At 39.4% G+C, this 24592-nt stretch overlaps 1 long non-coding RNA gene across 1 annotated transcript in view; it reads left to right on the top strand.

The window, feature by feature from the left end:
- Positions 1–11115: 11115 nt before the first annotated feature.
- The window catches only part of LOC116423258, a 139434-nt gene continuing 125957 nt past the window's right edge, over positions 11116–24592 (top strand). The window contains exon 1 of the long non-coding RNA XR_004233792.1: positions 11116–11285. This is a non-coding gene — a long non-coding RNA (uncharacterized LOC116423258). The remainder of the gene's footprint in view (positions 11286–24592) is intronic.

Genomic DNA, 24592 nt, shown 5'->3' with positions numbered 1-24592 from the left:
GCACATCATCTTTCCCCCCTCTGGGGGCTTTCAACTCCCTCTGGCCAAGTTCCACTCCCACAGGCAAGCCAGCATCCAGTTCTCTTTGATGTGCATCAAACTGCTCCCTCGGGAAAGAATAGCCTCCACTCCCTGTGTCCAACCTGCGATCTCCCTGGACACAAGCTGGCAGCAATCATTAGGCCGGTTTGTCAGCCTGGCCAATATGTACCCAAGGAAAGCCTGATGGTGTTGGGGACCACCCCTCCCCCGCAGCTCTCTCTTGGAACACTTGCTCCTAGGAAGCCTGCCTCCCCTGCCAGATAGACTTTTCTCAGAGGCCCCAGGGCAGGGCTCTGGAACCACTTCTGGTTTCAGTGGAGATCTCTTCCATTTAGACCATATTTTGGCATGAGCTTTGAGATGCACACCCCATGGGTCGAAGCCCAGTTTTTGAGATAGGATTTTCCACTTTTCCCTGAGATTTATTATCAAAGAGTGAGTTTTTATACCAGAAGCTGGAGTTTGCGGCTTTGTCAAATATTTTCTAGATATAGGCCTTGATCACTGGAATCTATTCCTCTGATCAACCACTCTGTTAGTTAAGAGTAAATGGTTTGGAGAACTGCTGCTTATATTATACTTTTAGGTTTGGGAATGCCAAGTCCCTATCCTTTTTTTTATTTTCCTTCTTTTTTACTTAAGTTTTTTATTTTCAAAACATAGAAATTTGTAATTTTTCAACATTAACCTTTACAAAACCTTGTGTTCCAGATTTTGCTCCCGTTGTCCCCCTCCCTCCTGTAGATGACAAGTGAGTCAATATATGTTAATCATGCTAAAATATGTTAAATTCAGTGTATGTATACATATTTATATAATTATCATGCTGCATAAGAAAAATCAGACACAAAAGGAAATAAAAATAAGAAAGAAAACAAAATGCAAGCAAACAGCAACAAAAAGAGTGGAGATGCTATGCTGTGATCCACTCTCAGTTCCCAGTGCTCTCTCTCTCAGTATAGAGGGCTCTCTTTATCACAGGATTATAGAAACTGTCTTGAAGCATCTCATGCTTGGAAAGAGCCAGGAACATCAGAATTGATCAAGAATTATTGTATAATCTTGCTGTTGTACAATGTTGTACAATGACCAGTCCTGGTTTTGCTCATTTCTTTTCTTTTCTTTTTTTTTTTATTTGCAGTCATTTTTTAATTATAACTTTTTATTTACAAGATATGTGCTTGGGTAAATTTTTAGCATTGACAATTGCAAAACCTTTCAAATGTTTTCCTCCTTCCCCCCACCGCTCTCCCAGATAGCAGGTAGGTCAATAGATGCTGAATATGTTAATATGTTAACAACAATATATGTATATGTGTCCATACAGTTATTTTGTTGCACAAGAAGAATTGGACTTTCAAATAATGTACAATTAACCTGTGAAGGAAATCAAAAATGCAGGTGGACAAAAATAGAGGGATTGGGAATTCTATGTAGTGGTTCACACTCATATCCCAGAGTTCTTAAGCTGGGTATAGCTGGTTCTATTCATTACTGCTCTATTGGAACTGATTTGGTTCATCTCATTGTTGAAGAGAGGCACGTCCATCAGAATTGATCATCGTATAATATTGTTGTTGAAGTATACAATGGTCTCCTGGTCCTGCTCATTTCATTCAGCATCAGTTCATATAAGTCTCTTCAGACCTCTTTGAAATCATCCTGCTGGTCATTTCTTACAGAACAGTAATATTCCATAATATTCATACACCACAATTTATTCAGCCATTCTCCAACTGAGGGGCATCCAGTCAGTTTCCAGTTTCTGGCCGCTACAAAGAAGGCTGCCACAAACATTTTTGCACACACAGGTCCCTTTCCCTTCTTTAAGATCTCTTTGGGATATAAGCCCAGTAGAAATACTGCTGGATCAAAGGGTATGCACAGTTTGATAACTTTTTGGGCATAATTCCAGATTGCTCTCCAGAATGGTTGGATTCGTTCACAACTCCACCAACAATGCATCAATGTCCCAGTTTTCCCACATCCCTCCAACAATCATCATTATTTTTTCCTGTCATCTTAGCCAATCTGACAGGTGTGTAGTGGTATCTCAGAGTTGTCTTAATTTGCATTTCTCTGATTAATAATTACTTGGAGCATCTTTACATATGGCTAGAAACAGTTTCAATTTCTTCCATTGAGAATTGTCTGTTCATATCCTTTGACCATTTATCAATTGGAGAATGGCTTAATTTCTTATACATAAGAGTCAGTTCCCTATGTTTTGGAAATGAGACCTTTATTGGTTCTGCTCATTTCACTCAGCATCAGTTCCTGTAAGTCTCTCCAGGCCTCCCCGAAATCATTGTACTAATCTTTTCTTGGAGAACACTAATGTTCCATAACATTTATATACCATCACTTATTCAGCCACCCTCCAACTGATGAGCATCCACTCAGTTTCCAGGTTCTTGTCCCTACAAAAAGGGCTGCCAAAAACGTTTTTGCATATGTGGGTCCCTTTCTCTCTTTTATGATCTCCTTGGGATACAGGCTCAGCAGAAACATATGCTGGGTCAAAGGGTATACTTGTATTGACCACCCTGTGGGCATAGTTCCAAATTGCTCTTCACAATGGCTGGATCAGCTCAAAATTCCACCAGCAATGTATCAGCATTCCAGTTTTCCCACATTCCCTCTGATATTCATCATTACCTTTTCCTGTTAGCCAATCTGAGGAGTATGTAGTGGGAGTGAATTAGAACACCTTTTCATATGACTAGAAATCGTTTCCATTTCTTCACCTGAAAATTGTTCATATTCTTGAATCATTTATTGACTGGAAAATAGCTTTTCTTATTAGCTTGGCCAATCTGAGAAGTGTGTAGTGGTATTGATTTATAGCACCTTTTCATATGCCTAGAAATCATTTAGATTTTTTCATCTGAAAATTGTCTCTTCATATCTTTTCACCATTTATCAACTGGAGGATGTAAGTCACTATCCTTTGTATTTTTTTCTCTTTAATTCTTTTGCTATTCTTGACCTTTTGTTCTTCCATATCAATTTTTTGATTATTTTTTCTACTTCTATAAAATACATTTTGGACCAATTCATTTTTTTGGGTATGGAAGTCATAGACTGAGTTAGACGGAATTATAAAATACATTTTGGACCAATTCATTTTTTTGGGTATGGAAGTCATAGACTGAGTTAGACGGAATTGTCATTTTTATAATCTTAATTCAGCCTACCCATGTGCAATTGATATTATCCCCATTTTTTAGATCCAACTTTATCCCAGTGAGAAGGGATTTGTAATGGTATTCTCATAGTTCTTGGGTTTGTCTTGGTCTACATTACTTTTTAAGGGATTTCTCTTGCTATCTGTTGCTGATAAGTTTTGTTAGTAACATATAGAAATGCTGATGATTTATGTGGGATAAACCCATATAAATATAAATATAAATATAAAATTATATCCCGCAAGTTTGCTCAAGCTCTTGTTTCCGGGAGTTTTTTGGATGGCTTTCTAGGATTCTCTAGGATTTCTAGGCGATATCATCATCTCATCTGCAAAGAATGATAGTTTCATTTCCTCATTGCCTGTTCTAATTGCTTTCATTTCTTTTTTCTTTTCCTCTTGCTCAAGCCAACATTTCTTCTATATTGTTGAATAAGAGTGGTGGTAATGGGGATCCTTGTTTCACCTCCGATCTTATTAGGAATGTACCCAGAGCATTCTCTCAAATAATGCTTGCTGTTTTAGACAGATACAGCTTATTATTTGAAGGAAAGTTCCTTGAAGCCTATGCTAGTTGATGTTTTTCACAAGGATGGCTGCCGTATTTTGTCAAAACCTTTTCTGCATCTGTTGTGATTATCCTATGATTTCTATTGATTTTGTTATTGATAAAAGTCAATTATACCAATAATTTTCTTGAGATTGAACCAGCCCTACATTCCTGATATAAATCCCGCTTGCTCATGGTGTATTATCCTGGGAAAAAATTGCTGTAGTCTCTCTCTTTTTTTTAATAAAGCTTTTTATTTTCAAAACATATGCACAGATAATTTGACCACACTGACCCTTGCATAGCCTTGTGTTTCAGATTTTCTCCTCCTTCCCCCCAACAACCTCCTCTAGATGGCAAGTAATTTTGTTATATATATGTTAACCACATTGAAATATATGTTAAATCCAATATACATAAACATATTTATACAATTCTCTTGCTGCACAGGAACTATTAGATCAAAAAAAGAAAGTAAATGATTAAGAAAACAAAATGTAAACAAAGTACAAAAAGAGTGAGAATGTTATATTGCGATCCACACTCAGTTCCCACAGTCCTCTTTTTGAGTGTAGACAGCTCTCTTCAGCACATTGGGACTGGCATCAATTATCTAAGTGTGGGAAAGAGACACGTTCATCAGAATTGATCTTCATATAATATTGATGTTGCCATGTACAATGATCTCCTGGTTCTGCTCATTTCACTTAGCATCAATTCATGCAAGTCTCTCCAGGCCGTTCTAAAATCATTCTGCTGATCATTTCTTATAGAGCAATAAAATTCCATAACATTCATATACCGTAATTTATTCAGTTATTCTCTAACTGATGGGCATCCACTCTGTTTCCACTTTCTTTGCTGTAATCTTACTAATATTTTATGTAAGATTTTCCCATCAATATACATTAAGGAGATTTGTCTGTAATTTTTTTCTCTCTTGTGGATCTTCCTGCTTTAGGTAATTAGTCATAGAAGGAATTTGGCAGTATTCCTTCTTGGCCCATTTTCCAAAGAATTTACAAAGTATTGGAATTAATTGTTTTTAAATGTTTTGTAGACTTCACTTATGAATCCATCTGTTCCTGGAGATTTTTTTCTAAATACTGGTCTGTTCTGTTTCTTTTTTCTAATATGAGTATATTTAAAAAATTAACTTCCCCTTCTGTTATTGTTGGCAATTTGTATATTTCTCAATATCATCCATTTAGGACAGTTCTTCAGAATGTTACCTATGGTTGGGCAAAATGGCTCTTTATTTTTCTTTACTTTCTTTGTCATGATGGTAAATTCCCCCCTTTATTTGTGATGCTGGTGATATGGGTTTTTTCTTTTTTTTTTGCTTTCCTTTTTCTGATCAAATTTATTTTGTTGGTTTTTTTTCATAAAATTATCTCTTAGTTTTATTAGTTCAATCGTTTACAAGTTTCCATTTTATTAATCTCTCTGTGGAATGTCAGAATTTGTAATCCAACAATTAATCCAACATTAATTTGTTGTGTTTTTGTTCTTTTCCTAGGTTGTTTAGTTGCAAGTCTTTGATCTCACATTTTTATTTGATTCACCTAGGTTATTAGAAAGAAAAAATTTGGCAAAAGAAGTCACTGTTTTCGCTGCATATTTCATAGGTTTTAGTATATTGTTTCATTATTGTCCTTCTTTTGGACGAAACTCTGGAATGTTTTTGTGATTTGTAGTTTGTCTCGCTCATATTTTAGAATTTGATTCAACCATTTTGGAAAGCCATTTGGAAGTAGGCCAAAGGGCTAAAAAACTGGTCATGCCCTTTGACCCATAGATGCCATTACTGAGTCTGTATTCCAAGAAAATCATAAAAGAGGAAATGGGACCCTCATGTGCAAAATAGTTTCTTAACAGCTTGTTTGTGTGGGAGCGAAGAATTGGAAAATGAAGAGATACGCATGAGGTGGGGAATGGCTGAACAAGCTGGGATGGTATATGAAGGCAAGGGAATATTAGGATTATATACAAAAGGATGAACAAGCTGATTTTAGCAAGGCCTGCAAAGATTGAAACAAACTGAGGCTGAGTGGAACAAGTAGAAGTAAGAATCATTTATGCAAAATGAAAGCTAGGAAAGAATTGCTCTCAGTCCTTTAGTGACTTAAAGCAATTTCAATAGGCTTGGAACAGCCAATGCCATCTACATTCAGAAATAGAACAAAGGAGAAAGAATGTAAAGCAATATGTGTTATGTTCACTCCTTTTAATTTCTTTTTCTCCCTCCCATGTTCATTTCTTTTTGCTCTGCTATTTCTTTCCCCACATGATTCATAGAGCACTGTTTATTAATTATAAAAAAATTTACTAAACACTAAAAAAAGTAAAATTATATTCAATTTTTAATTTTGAAGACACAGTCCAAAAGGACTGTACACCAGAAGATAGAGCCAGTGGAGCCAACTCTGTGCAGCCGTCACATTCAGTTTTTAGTTAAATTGGACTGTTCTCTTGAGAACTGGGGGGTCCTTTTCCCATAAGGGAACAACTCCTTGGGTGGGGAAGATGGTAGACTTGGCCGGTTAGCACAGACTTCTGGTGTTCAGTGGAGCCAAACTCTGTGTAACTCTCATATTCAGTTTTTAATAAAATTGAACTGTTCTCTTGAGATTTGGGGTGCTGTCATTTTCCAATTTTCCATTTTAAACTCATGCTCTGGGAAGACGGGGGACTTGGCGCCTTTGCACAGGCTTGAGGTGTTCAGGAAAGCCAACTCCATGCAGCTCACATTCAGGTATTTTTTTAGTGGAATTGCAGTGTTAGCTTGAGAATTTGGGGGTCCTTTTTCTAGAAGGGCAGAATGCGATTCCTGGAGTGTGTGAAAATGTTAAAACACACACACACACACACACACACACACACATCCACACACAGAGACACACACACACTGAGTCACTGAAAGGTTTCCCTGACTCTTTGTGACCTCACTTGAAGCTTTCTTATCATACTGAAGTTGTTTACCATTTCCTTAGCCAATTGATTTCATAGGTGAGATAACTGAGGCAAACAGGGGTAAATGACTTGCCCAGGGTCACACAGCTAGTACATGTGTGAGGCCAGATTTGAATTAGGCACAGTCATTTTTCCTGACTCCCAGAGCCCAGAGTTCTAATCCATTGTAGCTCCCAGCAACCAGACATTGAGAAAAGAAATCGAAGCAAACGAAATGTCTACTAATAGGAGACTGATTAAATTATTGATGGTACATGAATGGAATGGGATGTTCTAATCTCAATAAGAACAACAAGTATGAGAAATATAGTGAAATTTGGAAGAAACCGCCGTTCTCCAAAGAAGAAAATTCTCTAGAAGCAACCTTTTCCCAGCCCTTAATGTCTTTTTCTTTGATGTCATCCCATCAGAGTCCATTCACAATCACATTCTCAGTCCCTGTGATGCTCCCCTCTGTGTGCCCCAGTGGCAGATAAAGCTTGCAAGAGTTACAGATATAGCTTTTCTGTCTAGGGATGTGAACAGTTTAACCTTTCAATATATATTTTTCCCCTGTTAACCTTCTTATAATTCCCTTGAGTCCTGTGTTTGCAGATTAAATTTCCTATTTTAATTCTGTTTTTTTGTGTTTTCAGTAGAACTGATTAAAAGTCTCTGACTTCACTGAAGATCCACCTCCCCCCTACCCCAAAAGGTGATGCTGAGTCTCTCTGGGTAGTTAATTCTTGGTTATCACCCCAGGTCCTTTACCTTCCAAAATATGGTATTGCAGGTCCTCTGATCCTTTATTGTAGAAGCTACCAGGTCCCGGGTAATCCTGTTTCTCCTTGACATCTCAATGGCTTTTGTCTGGCAGCATGCAGTATTTTTGCCTCTAGATTGGAGTTTTGGAGTTTTGCAACAATGCTCCTTGGGGTTTTCCTCCTGGGATCGTTTTCCAGAAGTGATTGATGAATTCTTTCAGGGAGTATTTCCCCCTGCATTTCAGGAACTCCAGGCCAGTTTTCCTTCACGAGTGCTATCCAGGCTCTTTTTTTTTTTTTTTTTTTAATAATCTTCAGGTAGACCGATAATTTTTAAAATGTTTCTTCTGGATCTATTTCCCAGGTCAGCTATTTTGCCAAAGAGGTATTTCCTATTTTCTCCCTTGTTTTTATTCGTTTTAGTTAGTTTAATTGATTCTTGGTGTCTCACAAAGTCACTAGCTTCCATTTGCACTGTATGAGTTTATACTGGGTATCTCTTTTTTCATTTGGTTTATTCTCCTATTTAAGGAGTTGTTTTCTTCAGAGTATTTTTTCTCATGTGAACCTAACCTAATCCACTCATCAACTACTTCTTAGCCAGTACCAAATGGTGGATGGCTGCTGCTTTATAATATCATGTTAGGTCTGGAAAGCTAGGTAGGGCAGCTGCATTTTCATTTTTTTCCCATCAATTCCCTTGATATTCTTGACTTTTGTTCTTCCAGATGAAGTTTCTTTAGTATTTTTCTAGCTCTGTAGTTTGTTGGGACTTTGAATGGTAGAGTATAATAACAGAATGAATAGCTGAATTTAGAAAGAATTATTTGGCTCAGCCCACCCATGAGCACTTGATAGTCTTCCAGTTGTTTAGATCTGACTTCCTGTGTTTGTTAAAGTGCTTTGTCATTGTGTTCATATAGTTCCTGGCTTTGTTTTGGGAGGTAGACTCCCAAATATTTTATATGATCTACAGTTATCTTCAGTGGAATTTCTTTTTGAATCTTTTGCTGCTAGACTTTGTTGGTGACATATAGAAATGCTGATAATTTATGTGGATTTATTTTATATCTTGCAACTTTGCTAAAGCTGTTCATTGTTCCTAGTATTTTTAGATTCTTCTCTTGGATTCTCAAGGATATCATCTACCATCCTATCATCTGAATACAGTGATAATTTTGTGTTTTTTAATTATCTACTCTCATTCCTTTAACATGCCCCAAACTCAACTTATAAGCTTACTTCACAAAAATTCCCACCTTTTAAACTTTGCTAGTACTGTTGAGGATGCCCTTGATCCTGTTAGTTAAGCACACTCAAAGCCAACTGGTCAGTGTGGAATTCTCACTCTCTCTCCACCCCCACATCCCCGATTCCTTCAGTTTTTAGCACTGTAACATTTCTATTGTAGACACCCTTGTGGCATCTGGGATTGTTACTACTGTGGGGCAAATACTCATCACCCCTTGCTTAACAATAGCCACAGTTCTCCTCCCAGAAGTCCTTCTTCCACTCAGCTGTGCAATTAATCTTCCCAAAACACAGATCCATGTCACTTCCCTCAACCCCCAACTCAATAAGCTTCAAAGACTTGACTATCCCCTTTATGATCAAAGAGAGAATTTTGTGTAGCATTCCAAGGCCTTCACCAATGACCCCCTCCCCTTTCCAGCCTCCTTAACCTTTATTCCCTTCCATTTACTATGGAATCCAGGCAAAGGGAACTCCCTGCTTTGCAGTACCTCCAAAGGGCATAGATCTAGGAAGTGGCAGAAATAGAACTAGGGTCTATCAGATCGCCTGGCACAAAAACCCCCAAAGACCACCCAAAGAAGCCCGTCCCCATCCTCTTCTCTTTCCAGGCTCCTTCCACATTCTAGACCCTCTCACCATCCTCAGCGATTCAGGGACACTAGGCTCTCATTGCTGCTTTTCAGATGAAACCGTCCCTCTCCTGTGTCTTGTGCATTTGCCCTGGTTGGACCTCATCCCTCTAAGTCTGTCCTTCCTCATGTCTGCCTCCTGAATTCCCTGTCTTCCTTCAAGTCCCTGCTGAAATGCCACCTTGACCTGTTACCCCTTCCTTTGAATGCCTTCTTGCATGGGTGATCTCCAATTGATTGCTAGACAGCTCGGGGGAAGAAAGGACCAGGGAAATAAATTACAGATGATAGGCTGACAGGGTGGAAGGTCAAAAGGAGTCTGACTATTGCCACAAGGAATAGGAATATTGTCCCTTCAGTCAAAGAGGCTCGTAAAGATGAAAAGGACAAGTGCACGAGCTGCTCCCCACCAAAGAGATGGTTTTGCTCCTTCCAAATTCTCTATGAGATTAGGTAGTGAGCTCTCTCCTTCTATTGGGAGATTTTCAGGAGATACAAACTGCTGGGTTGGCTTGCACCCCACTTGACAGGGTGCAGCTTGACGTTAAGGGAGGAAAAGCTTAATAATCACTTTCAATGTATCAGTCATGATACTAAGTTTTCCAAGGACTCCTCATTGAATTCTCACAACTCTGGGACACTTGGGATTGGAAGAAGCCGAGGCAGGTTGAGATGATAAGAATATCCTAAAGCTCACACAGCTAGTCAAATATGAGCATGGCCTTGATCTGAGGGCTTCCTGACTGCTGAGCTCTGTCCAACTCCAGTACTGTGCCTTATAATCAGAGTCAAGGGTGTGATGGAATACGAAGAAAAAAGGGTTAGGGAAGACAGAAAAGAGGAAAATGAGGAAGATGACAATGTTGTTGCCCTATCAAGAAAGAAAGCCGCATATGTTTCCTTGATTGGATATGTATCTGAGAGGAAAAAAGCTGAATCCAACAATTTTAGACAGAAGCCTATCAATTTCCCCTTATCTCTCTACCCTGGACACCAACATATTATTCCTTATGAATGGACAATCAGACAGAGACCAAAATTTTAAAAGTTTTGCTTTGAGAGATATTTGGAATCTTTGGTAAAGACACAATGTAGGTAGAAAATTGAGAAAAATATTTAGTGAGAATGAGTGGGAAATAGAGAGTTTGAAAGGCCGTGAAGGGAGAGTGTGGCATGTGTTTAGGATAAGAACAAGCTTTCTCTTTCTGAACAAATGCCAGAGCTGACTGGAGAAAAGTCAGTGGTATGAAGGAAAAATGGTGCTTTGTGATGTCACTTGTACCTCAGACACCCTTACCAAGATAAAAGGGCAGGAGTCTCACCAGTCCTGTTGAATGACTGGGAGAGTGAGTGAGAGTGAGAGTGGGTGATCGAGAGAGAGAGGGAGAGAGACAGACAAAGCAGACAAAGAGAGAGTAGAGAGGAGAGGAGAGAAACCAGAGGAGAGGAGGAGGAGGAGGAGAGGAGGAAGAGGAGGAGAGGGAGATAGAACATCGGAGGAGGGAGGAGGAGGAGGAAGAGGAGGAGAGGGAGATAGGACATCGGAGGAGGGAGGAGGAGGAGGAAGAGGAGGAGAGGGAGATAGGACATCGGAGGAGGGAGGAGGAAGGAGGAGGGGAGGAAAAGGAGGAGGGAAGAGGAGAGGTGGGAGGAGGAGAGGAGGAGGAGAGGGAGATAGGATATTGGAGGAGGCAGGAGGAGGAGGAGAGAGGAAAGCAGAGGAGGAGAGAGGAGGAAGGAGGAGGAGGAGAGAGGGAGGGAGGAGGACATAAAAGAGCAGAGGAGAGAGAGAGAGTAGAGAGGAGCAGGGAGAGGAGCAAAAGAGGACAGAGTGAGAGTGAAAGAGACCCCATTGTAAGCTACATTTTGAGAAATAAGGTGCGACCTTGTTTTCTGGTCAGCAGTTGGTAAGAGGCTTTATGATAACTTTTTTTGTGCGAGTGGGGATACCAGAAAACGTGTAGGGGGAGTTATGGGGGAATTTGTAACTGTGGGGAGGCATCTGTTTTTCTGGAAGTAAATTATCTCTAGAGATCAAGGTGAGAGACACTTGTTGCCCTCAATAGGAGATGGAAACGCTCCTCCTTCGGTCCTCAATGGGAGGATAGCTAGGATACCATTCATACCATAATCTTAATGAGATTAATCCTCTCCTCTAGACTCTGGGGAGATGAACACAACCCCCCTGAGACAAACTGGATTTTTGTTTGATGCCTAAGAAGCTCCTATATTCTCTTAGGTGGAAGTAAAGCCTGTACATTCTCTGGAGAAATGCATCTGGAAGTCAGGGTGATGTGAAGTTCAATGAGTGTCCTTGAGACAGTCACTTCACCTGTTTGCTCCCAGGGTGGTTGTGAGGATTAAATGACAGGTGTACTTAAAGGCCATTTAGCTCTGTGAAGAGGACAAAGTTGGTATTTCATCTTCTTTTAATCTCCTCCCTGATGCCAATGTGAGGCTGCCTCTAGGTCTTAATGGCATAGAGCTTCCAAGAAGACCCCACCCCCAGCTCTGCCCAGTTTATGGATCCAGCTGAACCATAGGAGACTTGTGGAACCACTTCTGATCTTTTTTCTGACAACTGGTGGAGCCTATCTGACCTACCTTGAAACCATATTTTGAATCCCCAACAAATAATTCTCAGCAATCTCAACATTTTGATGGATTTCATTGCTGTCTTAAAATGGGAGGGGTGGGCACAGTCATAATTTTTACTCTCTAGTTTATAATGCCACAAATTTGTACAAATCAGGATATAAAGCTTTCCTTCATTTTTTTGTAATTCTTTTTCTTTGCAGTCTCGAGATTGCAAGTCTGGATGCAATAGTCAAGACTGAAGACACACAGAATCTAAGTTTATCCAAGACTGGCAGATCTGTTTTGAGATTCCACCTTTTAAGTTTTCTTTCTGTGCCCTTACACATCAAGCAATTTCTTTTATGGAAAAAGTGTCCCCTCCTAAGTTCTCTATTGTAAAAAAATAAAGACCTTGTGTGCACTTGAGGAGTTCTGAACTGCAAGGCCCATCAAGCCCTCCTCACTACTTCTATCTCTAGTTTCTGCTGTCCACCCAAAATCTTTACTTCATTCTCTATTCTCTGCAAAAGTGGTTTTTAAAGAGTGCCATGGGCACTCTGGAGATATGAAATTTCCCCTTATTACTGCTCTGGCTTCATCTTACACATTTTGGTATGATGTTTCATTATTGTCATTTTTCTTGGTTGAATTTATTAATTATGTCTATGATTTGCTGTTTCACCCAATCATTCTTTAGTATGAGATTATTTAATTTCCATTATTTTGTCTATTTTCCTCTGGCTTTTTATTGAATATAATTTTCATTTCATTGTGGTCTGTAAAGGATGCATTTACTATTTCTGCCTTACTACATTTGAGTTTAAGGTTTTTATGTCCTAATATATGGTCAATTTTTGCATAGATTACCATGACCTGCTGAGAAGAAAGCATACTCCTTTCTGTCTCCATTCAGTTTTCTCCGAAGATCTGTCATATCTAACTTTTTTAGTATTCTATTTATCTCTTTGACTACTTTCTTATTTATTTTGTGGTTTGATTTATTAAATTCTGAGAGTGCAAGGTTGAGATCTCCCCTGCTGTCTATTTCTTCTTGCAGTTCTCTCAGTCTCTCTTTTAAGAATTTAGATGCTACACAACTTGGGACATATATGTTTAATATTGATATTGCTTCGTTATCTATGTTACTCTTTAGCAGCAAGATATAGTACCCTTCCTTATCTCTTTTAATTAGATCAATTTTTGCTTTTGCTTGATGTGAGATCAGGATGGCTAACCCTGCTTTTTTGACTTCGCCTGAAGCATAGTACATTCTGCTACAACCTTTTACCTTTACTCTGTATGTATCTCCCTACTTCAGGTGTGTTTCCTGTAAACAACATATTGTAGGATTCTGGCTTTTAGTCCATTCTGCTAACCACTTCCTATTTAGGGGGAGTTTACCCCATTCACATTTATGGTTAAAATTACCATATTTTGTCTTACTTGCCATCTTGTTAACCCCTCTTTTTGCTTTTTCTCCCTTCCTTCCCCTTCCCCAGTATTAAACTTGTGAGCACCACTTGCTTCTCACAACCCTTTCTTTTTATTATCTACCCCCCATGTTAGAGTTCCTCTTCCTTTCTTACTCCTTTTCCTCACAATTTCTGTATTCCCTTCTGCTTAGCTTATTCCTTCCCTTTTCATTTTTCCCTTCCCACTTGTCAATGAGGTGGGAGAAGTTTCACCATAAATCGAATAGGTCTAATATTTTCCTCTTTAAGCTAATTTTGATGGCAGTAAGATACACACTATGTTCATTCCCCCTCCATTCTTTCCCTCAGATATAATAGGTTTCCTTTGTCTCTTCCTGAGATGTAGTACCCCCATACCCTTACTTTACCCTTTTCTCGGTACAATTTCCTTTAAAACTCTAGTTTCTAGAACAAAGAATACATGTGTTCTTTAGATAACTTTAGAGCAGAAACATAGTTCCTAAGATTTCTTTTTTCCTTTTCCGGGTTGTCTTGAGTTCTATATTTTTGGATCAAACTTTTTATTTAGTTCCATTTTTTTCCTCAAACATAGATGAAATTCACTTATTTCTTTGAATGTCAATCTTCTTCCCTGGAAAAAGATGCTCATTTTGGCTGGGGAAGTTATTTTTAGGTGCATATCAAGTTCCTTAGACTTTTGAAAGGTCATATTCCAGGCCCTTTGATGTTTTAATGTGGTCACTGCTAGTTCCTGAGGAATGCTTATTGTGGCTCTTCTATATTTGAATAGACTTTTTTATATCACCTAGCAATATTTGTTTAATTCATCTGATAGATCTGGAATTTGGCCACTCTATTTCTTGGAATTTTGATTTTAGGGTGCCTTTCAGTAGGTGATCACTGAATTCTTTCAATGTCATTTTTGACATTGTTTCTATAAATAGAACTCTATTTTTCAGGAAGTCCAATAGTTCTCAGATTATCTCTCCTAGATCTATTTTCAGATCTGTTGTTTTTTCGAGAAGGTATTTGCCATTTTTTCCCATTGTTTCAGTCTTTTGATTTTGCTTGACTGATTCTTGGTGTCCTCTTGAGCCATTGATTTCCATTTGTTCGATTCTGATTTTTAATGAATTATTTTCTACACTCACTTTTTTATATCTTTTTCTAATTGTCCATTTGAATTTTTAAGTGAGTTGTTTTGTTCTATGGAATTTTTTTCCATTTCACAAATTTTATTTTTTAAAAAGCTATTTTCTTTTTCCAGCTCACAAATTCTGTTTCTCAAGTATTTGATTTTTCTATCTACTCTATCTTTAAATGAGTAGGATGAGTTATCCAAACTCTCTTGCCAAGCTTCCCTTTCCTTTACCCATTTTTCTTCTAGCTCTCTTGTGAGAGCCTTTTAAATTTCTTCTATGAGAGTTTTTTGCATTGAGGACCAGATCATATCCTCTGCCCGCTTTGGGGATTCATCTGGAGACAGTCTGTTTTTATTCTCCTCAGGGTTTGGAGTCTGATCTCTATCCATATAGAAGCTATGAATGGTTAAGGTCCGTTTAAATTTTTTGTTCATTTTGTCAGAGAAGAATCAACGAAGACGAATTAGCAAAAAAAAAAAAAAAAAAAACAAACAAACCCAAAACTCAAATGCAATCTTTGTTAGTTTGTTTGTTTGAGCTGGATGGTGTTACCAAGCTTCCTCTACAGACTGCAGGGGGAAGCAGCGAGGCACTAGCCGGACAGCAATGGCTGTGCTGTGTCTGCACTCTGAGAGCATGCTGAGACACTGTGGGTGGGTATGGCCAGGTCCCAAGAGAATCTAGCCTTTTGGGGTTATAGTCTTCATCCTTTTGTGTTTAGCTTCTCTGCTTGTCTACTGGTTTGCTGCCAGGGGACTATCCAATACTGTAGTAAAACTCTTCCCACAGAGACAGCTGAGATCACAGCCCACCCCACTTCAGTCTGCTCGGCTCTGAGCTGCCTGCTGTGCTCTCGCTGCCGCTGTCTGCCCTCAGCCTCGGCCAATCTAAAACCTTCCTCACCCTCGAGCAAAAACAGACCTTTCCTGGCGAATTTCAAGGGTGTCTTCTCTTGGTAATTATTTGTGGGTTTTTTTTTTCAGTCAAGCATTAATTCTGAGGCTTGTGAGCTTAAGTAGATGTGTCCCTCCTCTCCACCATCTTGACCAGAAGTCCCAGTGGAGAGATATTTAAAAAAAGGAAGAAACTTTAAGCAAGTAGAGATGAGAGGCAAATGGGTAGAAAAGCTAAAGAAAATTGTCATCTGTTTGCACTCAATGTGTGAATGATGGAGGTTTTGAAGTGTTTGATTCCTTTGAGCTAAGAAGAATATGAGAGACACTTTTGGGGGAAATAGCTCAGACAGTATTCTATCAAGTTTTAACATGTACCAAATATACACCTTAGAAATAAGTTTGCAGCATGAAATTATTTGATTATAACATAGTAACACTGTCCTTGAAGAGCCATTTGAAAATCACGTCTGAATTCTTAAACTTTCATGAGCTTCAAAGAAAGAGAATGGGAATGTGAGTCTGCTCAGTACAGCCCTCCCCTCTTCCCTTAGACTTCCCAAGGTTAAAACTGGAAGAAAAAAGAAAGAACAAACTAGGAGGCACTTTTGGGAAAGAGGAAACTTGTACTTTATTCACCCTTTTAAAAAAGTATCTGGTAGGGCTTAGTTAGAACACAACGAAATTGATTTGGTTCATTAGGGGAATTTAAAGTAAACAAAAAGGTTTATGGAAAAACGAATGTGCTACTATCAAGCTTTGAAAATGAGCTGACTGAAAGCAGACAGAAATTTATTAGATGTGACTTTAAGCAAGTTACTTCACCTCTGTTTACCCCAGTTCCCTAATCTGTCAAAGGGATAATAATGGTATTCACCTCCCAGGATGACTGTAAGGATCACATAATATAATAATTACAAAGAAGAACCAAAAAGAAAGAGAATTGTATGTGGAACTGTATACTTCTGTGTCTTGTGATGGCAATAGTTTTCTCATCTGTCCCCTTCTCTCCACATTCATAAGAGCACCTAAGTTTAGGCTCTTAACTTTTCTCAGGATAACTATTCTAATAGATTCTTAATTGTTCTTTCTTCCTCCAGTCAATCCCCTTTCCTACCTATACACCATACTGCTGCAAGATAATCATTATAACTACATCACCTGAATGGTTTGTCATTGCTCCCCAAAGAAAGCATGAATTCCTGGTCTTGTCACCCAAGGCCTTTCAGAATGTAATGCCAATGGATAGTGGTAAGAAGCTGCCTCTAGCCTTCTTTCCAGAGATCTCTCAGAACCCATTATAATTTGTATAATCCAATCCAGAAGAAGATAGAAAGGGAGAGGGATGCTTCTGCAAACCTCAGTAAGATATGCTGATGGCAGTAAAAGGCACAAGGCCAAATAACTATGGTCAACCCACAATAGGAAATAGTGACCTTTTTGAGCAATCCCAAGGAAGAATTCCTGCAGAACCTTTATGTGAAGAGTAGATTTGTGGGACGTAAATATAAAATGTTTGTTGTTTTAGAGATGTTCAAAATGTTTATGACCCCAGTGGGAATTTTCTTGGCAATGATACTGGAGGGGTTTGGCTTTTTCCTTCTACAACTCATTTTACAGACGAGGAAACTGAGGGAAACAAGGTTAAATACCTTACCCAGGATCACACAAGTAGTAAGTGTCTGAGTCCAGATTTGAACTCAGGTCTTCCTGCTTCTAGGCTCTGCAGTAATACCCCCTAGCTGCTCCTGAGAACAAGAGTGAAAAGTATCAAGGATATCTGTTAAGATCAGGGGTGGGGTGGGCACCTGTAGGGAAATGTAACCATAGGGTTAGTGAGCAACAGGGTAAAGGGGTGTGGAATTCTGAGGTCACTTTTTCCCCTGTTGGGATTGTGCCCATGATAACACTATAGCCACTTTCCAGTTAGTATAAATAATAATGAGAATCTGAGGAAAGATCACTGAGAAGGAAGCAAAGTCAGTCAAAAGATTAACTTTTCCTTGAGGGATTTCTGCTGTTAGGCCTGTTCCTTTGCTTGCCAACCTCCTACATGTTGCCAGCGGTGACCCGAGGCTGGGGAGCGGGGATAGATAAGGGAGAATTTCTAAGTCTTCCTTCCACAACTACTGCCAAGGAGTTTCCACATGCATATTGATATTCCTCTAATACCGAGCAATTCTGTTCCTCGACTTAGACATTTCTTGTGATGTACTACTGAAAACCATCTCAGCTATAGTAGTCATGAACCCTTGATCTTGCACAAAGGCACCATTTTTGTGTAATAAATTCTAAAATTCTCTTATCTAATCACAATCTGTTGTCCTTTCACCTCTTCCTCCTGCAACCTCTAATCCTTCAAAGCCTTAGTTCTTTCTCAGTCACTTATCTTTGGATTGACAATACTATCCCTTCTCTCCCATTCAGATCTCTTGATGACCTGTTCTCTTAAGTGACTGGTTCTCTTTTACCATCACCAATCTTGCCCCGTTAAGCCTCAGCCTTGTATTATTTTCACTATCAGCTGTCATCACTCCTAACAAATGAGTCCACTAAGGATTTATGTCACAAAATCTCACCGAGGCCCTCAGAGGCAGGACAATTCTTTCACCACTCCCTAATTAACTCATTTTTCCATTTAGTATCTTTTCTAAAGTTTTGCATCTTTCCTCAACCTCTCCGGGCTCTCCCTTTCCCCATTTCTCCCTTCTCAACTGAAAATGCTGCCCCATATTTTGCCTCAAAAAATTGAAGCCATTCCCTGAGAGTTCATCTCATACCACCCAATGCTTTTCTTCATTATTTCTTCCTTCACCTCTTCTTGCCAAGACAAACATGTACAAGTGATCCCATCCTATTCCATCTTTTCTAGTAGATTGTCTCCTCTATCATTCTGATGGGATGCAGCTTCTAAGGGAAATGTTGCAATAAATCCGAGGTGCCCTGTCCTTTATAGTTCTATATTTCTTCCCCTAGATTTTAGAGAAGATATAGTGACAATCCTGAGGTCCCCTGGCTTAATGAGTACTACAAACATTGCTGACTGTCAGATGAACAATCTGTTCGTCAGTGATAACAAAGTTCCTGAGGCACAAGTGAATAGATCACCTCACAAACCTACCTGTAAGCCATAAAGTTACCAAATAAGTTACACGAAACTCCTGGTTTCTTTAATTTTTTCTGAGAGATTTGTCTTCTTGCTCCTGGTTCTCTACTAAATTCTTTTTGGGACTTGGCCTGTTTCAATTGGAATTGGAATTGCAATAAACTTTGCCCCATGACTTGGAGATGGGTTCAGGCCTGCAAATTCTTTTGAGATACCTCATAACACCACTCTGAAATCTCATACTTTTGGGGCCTCCTTTGAACCCCAACAATCCCAACTTCTCACTTATCTTCAATCTCTCCTTATCTATTGGTTATTTCTCTGCTACCTACAAATGGAACCTCCATCCTCAAATCCTCACTTGATCTCTTTACCTCAAGGAGGTTATTAGTGATGTGGCCCACCATTAATATGAATCTTGACTGTGAAGAGAAGTAAACTTTTTCTTGATTTAATCATTTAGCATCCCTCCCTGCTCCATGTATATATCTGTCACTGGGAGCATCTGTGACCCTATCAGACTCAAATTTGTTGCTGTCCCCATCAACCTATTCCATCTCTGTGTAACTAATTTTCTTGGGGGTTTAGTCAACAGATCTGTATCTTAAGAAGAAGCAAAGGTGATCATAAATTGAAAAACTATTTAATTTTTATCATCCATTTTAAGACAAAAAACCTTCAAGAAAGTCATCTATAACTAGTACATTCACTTCCTTTTCTGTCACTTTTGTTAAACTACTCTGTCCAAAGTTGTTGAAGTCCAGTTCCAGTGTAGGGAGAGGGATAAACATTTTGTGAATCTTAAGTCTCTTTGGATTTGACTCAAAGAGAGAATATCATACATATTAAACTTCACAGAGAAACTTGCCTCACTGGATAGGGAAGTAGGAGAGAAATGGGAAAAGGAAAATAGTTGAGGGGAGGTAATGGAAGATAAGGGAGGAAGGGACTGTAATGTGGGGAGAGCTGTTTGAAGGAGGTGATAGAAGCAAAACACTGGGAAGGGGAGAAAGGGCAAAGGGAAAGAGAAAAGTATAACTTGGGGAAAAGTTAGATTTCTGCATTAGGATGTAAGCCCGGACTCACCAAGACAATGGGAGAAAAGACAATGGGTCAGAAGAGAATGGGGGCTTCTGAATTGTGGTTTATAAAATCCTGCATTAGCAGCTTGTGTCTTGCACTCCTATACTGAAACTGTTCTCTTTGGGATCTGGCTTTTCTTCTGAGATCAAAATAAATCATTTTTGCTTTTCTGCAAGTATCTCTGATTTCAGTTGGGATATGGAGGAGTATTTTTGAGAAAAAAAATTAGGGGAGATAATCATCTCAATGTCAAACTTAAAAAAGATTCTATCAAGAGAGAAATCTACATTATACCTAAGCTATATTAAAAATTGGTTTAGATGTTATCACTCTATAAATATAGTGTATTATGTAGATATGTATATATATGTTTTTATATGTGATCATTTTCTATATACATGCATGTGTTTGTGTTTGTATATGTCCAGATGTGTGTACATAAAAATATATGTGCTGAACTGAAAACTTCATGGGAGATGTAGTGGAGAAGAAGAGGGGAAAAGATAAAGTATATTTTTTTCAAAATTCTTCCATTTCTATTACATGGTTAGATATGCTGCAATAAAGTTAGGCATAATAGCTTATTAATTTAATTTCTTTGTCATTGGTGGTAAGTTCACCCTTCCATTTTTTATTAAAGCATTTTAATTTTCAAAATGTATGCATTGATAATTTTTCAACATTAACCCTTGCAAAATCCTGTGTTCCAATTTCCCCCTTTTGTCTCCCTATTTGTCTAGATAGCAAATAATCCAATATATAGTAAATCCAATACATGCATATGTATTTATACAATTATCTTGCACAAGAAAAATAAAATCAAAAAGAAAAAAAAGTAAGAAAATAAAATGAAAGCAAACAACAAGAGTGAGAATGCTGTTGTGATCCACAGCCCTCTCTGGGTGTAGATGGCTCTCTTCAGCACAAAGTCATTGGAACTGAGCTGAATCTTCTCATTGATGAGAAGTATCACATTCATCAGAATTGATCATTGTATTGTCTTATTGTTGCTGTGTATAATGATCTCCTGGTTCTGCTTATTTCACTTAGCATCAGTTCATGTAAGTCTCTCCAGGCCTCTCTGAAATCATCCTGCTGATGCTTTCTTATAGAACAATAATATTCCATAAAATTCATATTCCATAACTTATTTGGCCACTGTGCAACAGATGGACAGCCACTCAGTTTCCAGTTTACCATTACAAAAAGGGCTGCCACATACATTTTTACATATACAGGTCCCTTTCCCTCTTTTAGGATCTCTATGGCATATAAGCCCAGTACAAACACTGCTGAATCAAAAGGTATGCACAATTTGATAGCCCTTTGAGCATAGTTCCAAATTGCTCTCCACACCCTTTCATTTTTGGTATTTTTCCTTTCCTTTTTATCAGTTGACCAAAGGTTTATCTATTTTGATTTTTTTCATAAAACCAAATCTTAGTTTTATTAGTTCACTAGTTTTTTAAAGTTTCCATTTTATTAATCTCTCCTTGTATCAGAATTTCTAATTCAATATTAAATTAAATATCAATTTCTTTTTCTAGCTTTAGTTGCATGCCCCAGTTATTACCTTTTGCTTTGATTTTTCTCTCCCTAAATGATTCATAAAGCAATGCTTATTACATTATTAAACACCAAAAAATTTAAAATTTTATTCAATTTTTAATTTTTAAGACACTGTCCAAACAGGACAGACACAACTTTCCTGTTTAGGGCATCCAGTGAGCCAGAGATCTGAGGACCAAGATGGGCAGTTCTTGATTCTCAATTTACATATCTTCATCCATCTGGTGAACAGGGTAGACTAGTGTTGCCAATTTTTCTTTGTAAGGGTGGCTGAGCCTCTTCTTCTTGGGGCCTTTTGCTGGAGTCCCTAAAGCCTATGGCAGGCAGATACTGCAGAGATAGGCTGACAGGGGTGGGGTGGCTGCCTGTTTATCCCCTCATGGCAGGGTTGGTCAGTCAGTGTAGAGACCAGCCTCTTCTAGGGGTAGGGACTTCCCAGACCAGCCTGGCTACTGGCTTTATGGGAGGGTTATGTGGGACATCTATTCCCTGGTTTGGCGCCTTGGTGGAGGCTTCTATCAGGTGATAGAGCCAAGTCTGCAGAGGGCACACATTCAGCCTGGAGGGGGAGGTAGGTCGGTGTGTTTGGAAGGTCTTTTTCCAAAGATGGCTCAATGCAATGATGTCGACTAGGGCAGAGGAGCTCCTTGTCCCATTGGCAGAGGTTTCTGCCAGGCAGTGGGACTAAGTCTGTGCTGGGCACACGTTCAGCCTTGGGGCTGAGGGGGTTGATGTATTTGGAGGCCTTTATCTTAAGGGGCAACTTGGCCTCGACTGAGGATGAGGACTGCCTTGGCCCATTGGCAGAAGCTTCTTCTGGGCAGGAGAGACAGTTCTGTGCAGGGCACATATTTTTTTTGGGTCAGCTGGGTTGGATTGTGATGCAGTGTATTTAAGGGGTCTTTCTCCCACAAAGGAGTAACTCTATCTCGACTGGGGAAGATGGCAGCCTTGGCCAGTTGGCAAAAGCTTCTGCTGGGTAGTGGAGACAGTTCTGTGCAGGGTACACATTTTTGGGTCAGTTGGGTTGGAATGTGTGTTGATGAATTTGTGGGGTCTTTCTCCCATAAAGGTGCAATCCAACCTTGACTGGGGAAGAGGACCGCCTTGGCCCATTGGCAGAGGCTGCAGTTGCACAGGAGAGTCTACTCTGTTAAGGGTATATATTCAGCTTTGGATGTCAGTTGGGTTAGTGTGTGGGCTGGTGAATTTGTAGGGTATTTCTCTTTAAAAGGGGCATCTAGACTTCAATTTAGGATGAGGACTGCCTTGACCTGTTGGCACAGACTTCTTCTGGGAAGGGGAGACAATTTTGTACAGGGAACATATTCTTTTTAGGTCATTTGGGTTGGAATGTGCATTTCTATATGGGGGGGGGGGCTTTCTCCCATAAAGGTGCAAGTCGACCTTTGCCTTGGGAAAACAGCAGACTCGGCCATTTGGGAGAGACTTCCTGTGTTCAGTAGAGCCAATTGTGTGCATCCCTCACATTCAGTTTTTTTAGTGGACACATTGGACTGTTCTCTTTAGAATCCAGGGGGGTCCATTTCCTACAGAGGGGCAACCCAACCTTGCCTTGGGAAGATTTCTGTCTTGGCCCATTGATACAGACTTTTGGTGTTCAATGGAGCCAACTCTGTGCAGCCCTCCATTTTGTTTTGTTTTTTAGTCAAATGATAATGTTAGGAAATTTGGGGGGTCTTTTTCCCAAGGAAGAGAAAGCTGACTTTGCCTTGGGAAAACGGTGAACTTGGCCTATTGCCACAGAGTTCTGGTGTTCAATTGTAGCCAACTCTGTTGCAACCCTCACATTAAGTTTTTTTTTTTTAGTGGAACTGGAATGTTAGCTTGAGAATTAGGGGGTCCCTTTTCCCATAGAGGGGCAACCAAACTTTGCCTTTAGAAGATGGTGGACTTGGCACATTGGCACAGGCTTCTGGTGTTCAGTGGAGCTAACTCTCTGCAACCTGCACACTTTTTTTAGTGGACAGATTGAACTGTTCTCTTGAGAATTTGGGGATCCTTTCCCATAGAGAGGCAACCCGACCTTGTCTGGGGAAGACGGAGTATTTGGCCTGTTGGCACAGGCTTCTGCTGTTGGGAGAGTGGGGCCAAGTCTGTGAATGAAGAAGGTAACATGAGTTAGGGGAGAGAATCAGGAAATAAAAGAGTGTGGGTGGTAAAGACAGCACTACAAGGAGCAGAGATTCCTGGCCTTTGGAGGAAGAGCTGGACCTTTCTAACTTGCACTTGCTTATGTTGTCCCTTGTTTCACACTAAGGAAAGCCCAAGGGACAACTTACTTTCAATTTTTCTTGTAAACCACTTATTTGTACAGATTTGTTTGCATGGAGTAGTTTCCTCAGACTGGGAGGTCGCTCAAGGCAGGGACAGGTTTGGGCCTTTCTTTCTACCCTGCCCCCAAGGCTTAATCCAATGTTTATTGACTTATCTTTCTCCTAAGCTCTCTGCACTCTGGCTTCTTTCCTCATTCAAATGAGTTTTACTCATTGAAATGAAAAGTTCCTGAAAAGCCATATAGTGCAAAACTGAAAGACCACTGTCTGATTCTGATCCTTCAGCATCTCGCTGGCAGCCATTTTTGGGAGTGACTGCCTTTTCTTCTCCTTCAGGATACTTTCTTTTCAGAGTTTTCATGATTCTGCTCTCTCTGGGTTCTTTACTGACTGATGTGTCCTGCTTGCCTCTTTGACTGGATCTTTATTCATGTCATGGACCCCGGGGGTGACCCCCTTATGCCTCTGTCACCAGTCATCTTTTTGCTCTGTGTCCTCCTACTTGGATGTCCTGGAAATTGTCATCTCTTGGCAAAATATTCCCAGGTATATTGATCTTGCCCTAGTCTACCTCCTCAACTGCTCCCCCCAATCCTAAATAATATCTATTCCACACTTTGAATAGGGTGCCCAATTTGCAACTGAATATCCAAATGTTGTTATACCACAGTTACCTTTTAATGTACTGACCCAGTTTTCCAATTGTCCTATTTAGTTACTTTGCCTCAGGTTATGACCTTTCCCCTTAATGTTTGATGAGATAAAAGATTTTATATCTTTAGGCTATAATCATTCCTTCTTAATGTTTGACAGGATGAAGGTCTATCCATTTTAGACATCATTAGAATATTCTGCAACTGATTTCTATAATAGAGCAATGGTCAATAAGAAAATGTTAATTCAATTATGTCATACCTTGCTGTTCCCAATCTCATTATCTGTAATCATTATATCCTAAATACTTGAGCAAATAAGTATTTAGTCTGATCATCTATTGGTTATTAGATATTGTGTCTGGATATTCAAGTTTTTTTTAAGGTTTATAACTAATGAGAGGCCACATCTTGTAGCAGTCCTTGTGGACCAGTCTTTCTAACTCAGACTGTTCTAACTT

This window comes from Sarcophilus harrisii, chromosome 4 (assembly GCF_902635505.1).
Source record: "Sarcophilus harrisii chromosome 4, mSarHar1.11, whole genome shotgun sequence".
NCBI lineage: Eukaryota > Metazoa > Chordata > Mammalia > Dasyuromorphia > Dasyuridae > Sarcophilus > Sarcophilus harrisii.
Note: the sequence above shows the minus strand (reverse complement) of the source record. Positions and strands in the feature narration are given on the sequence as shown.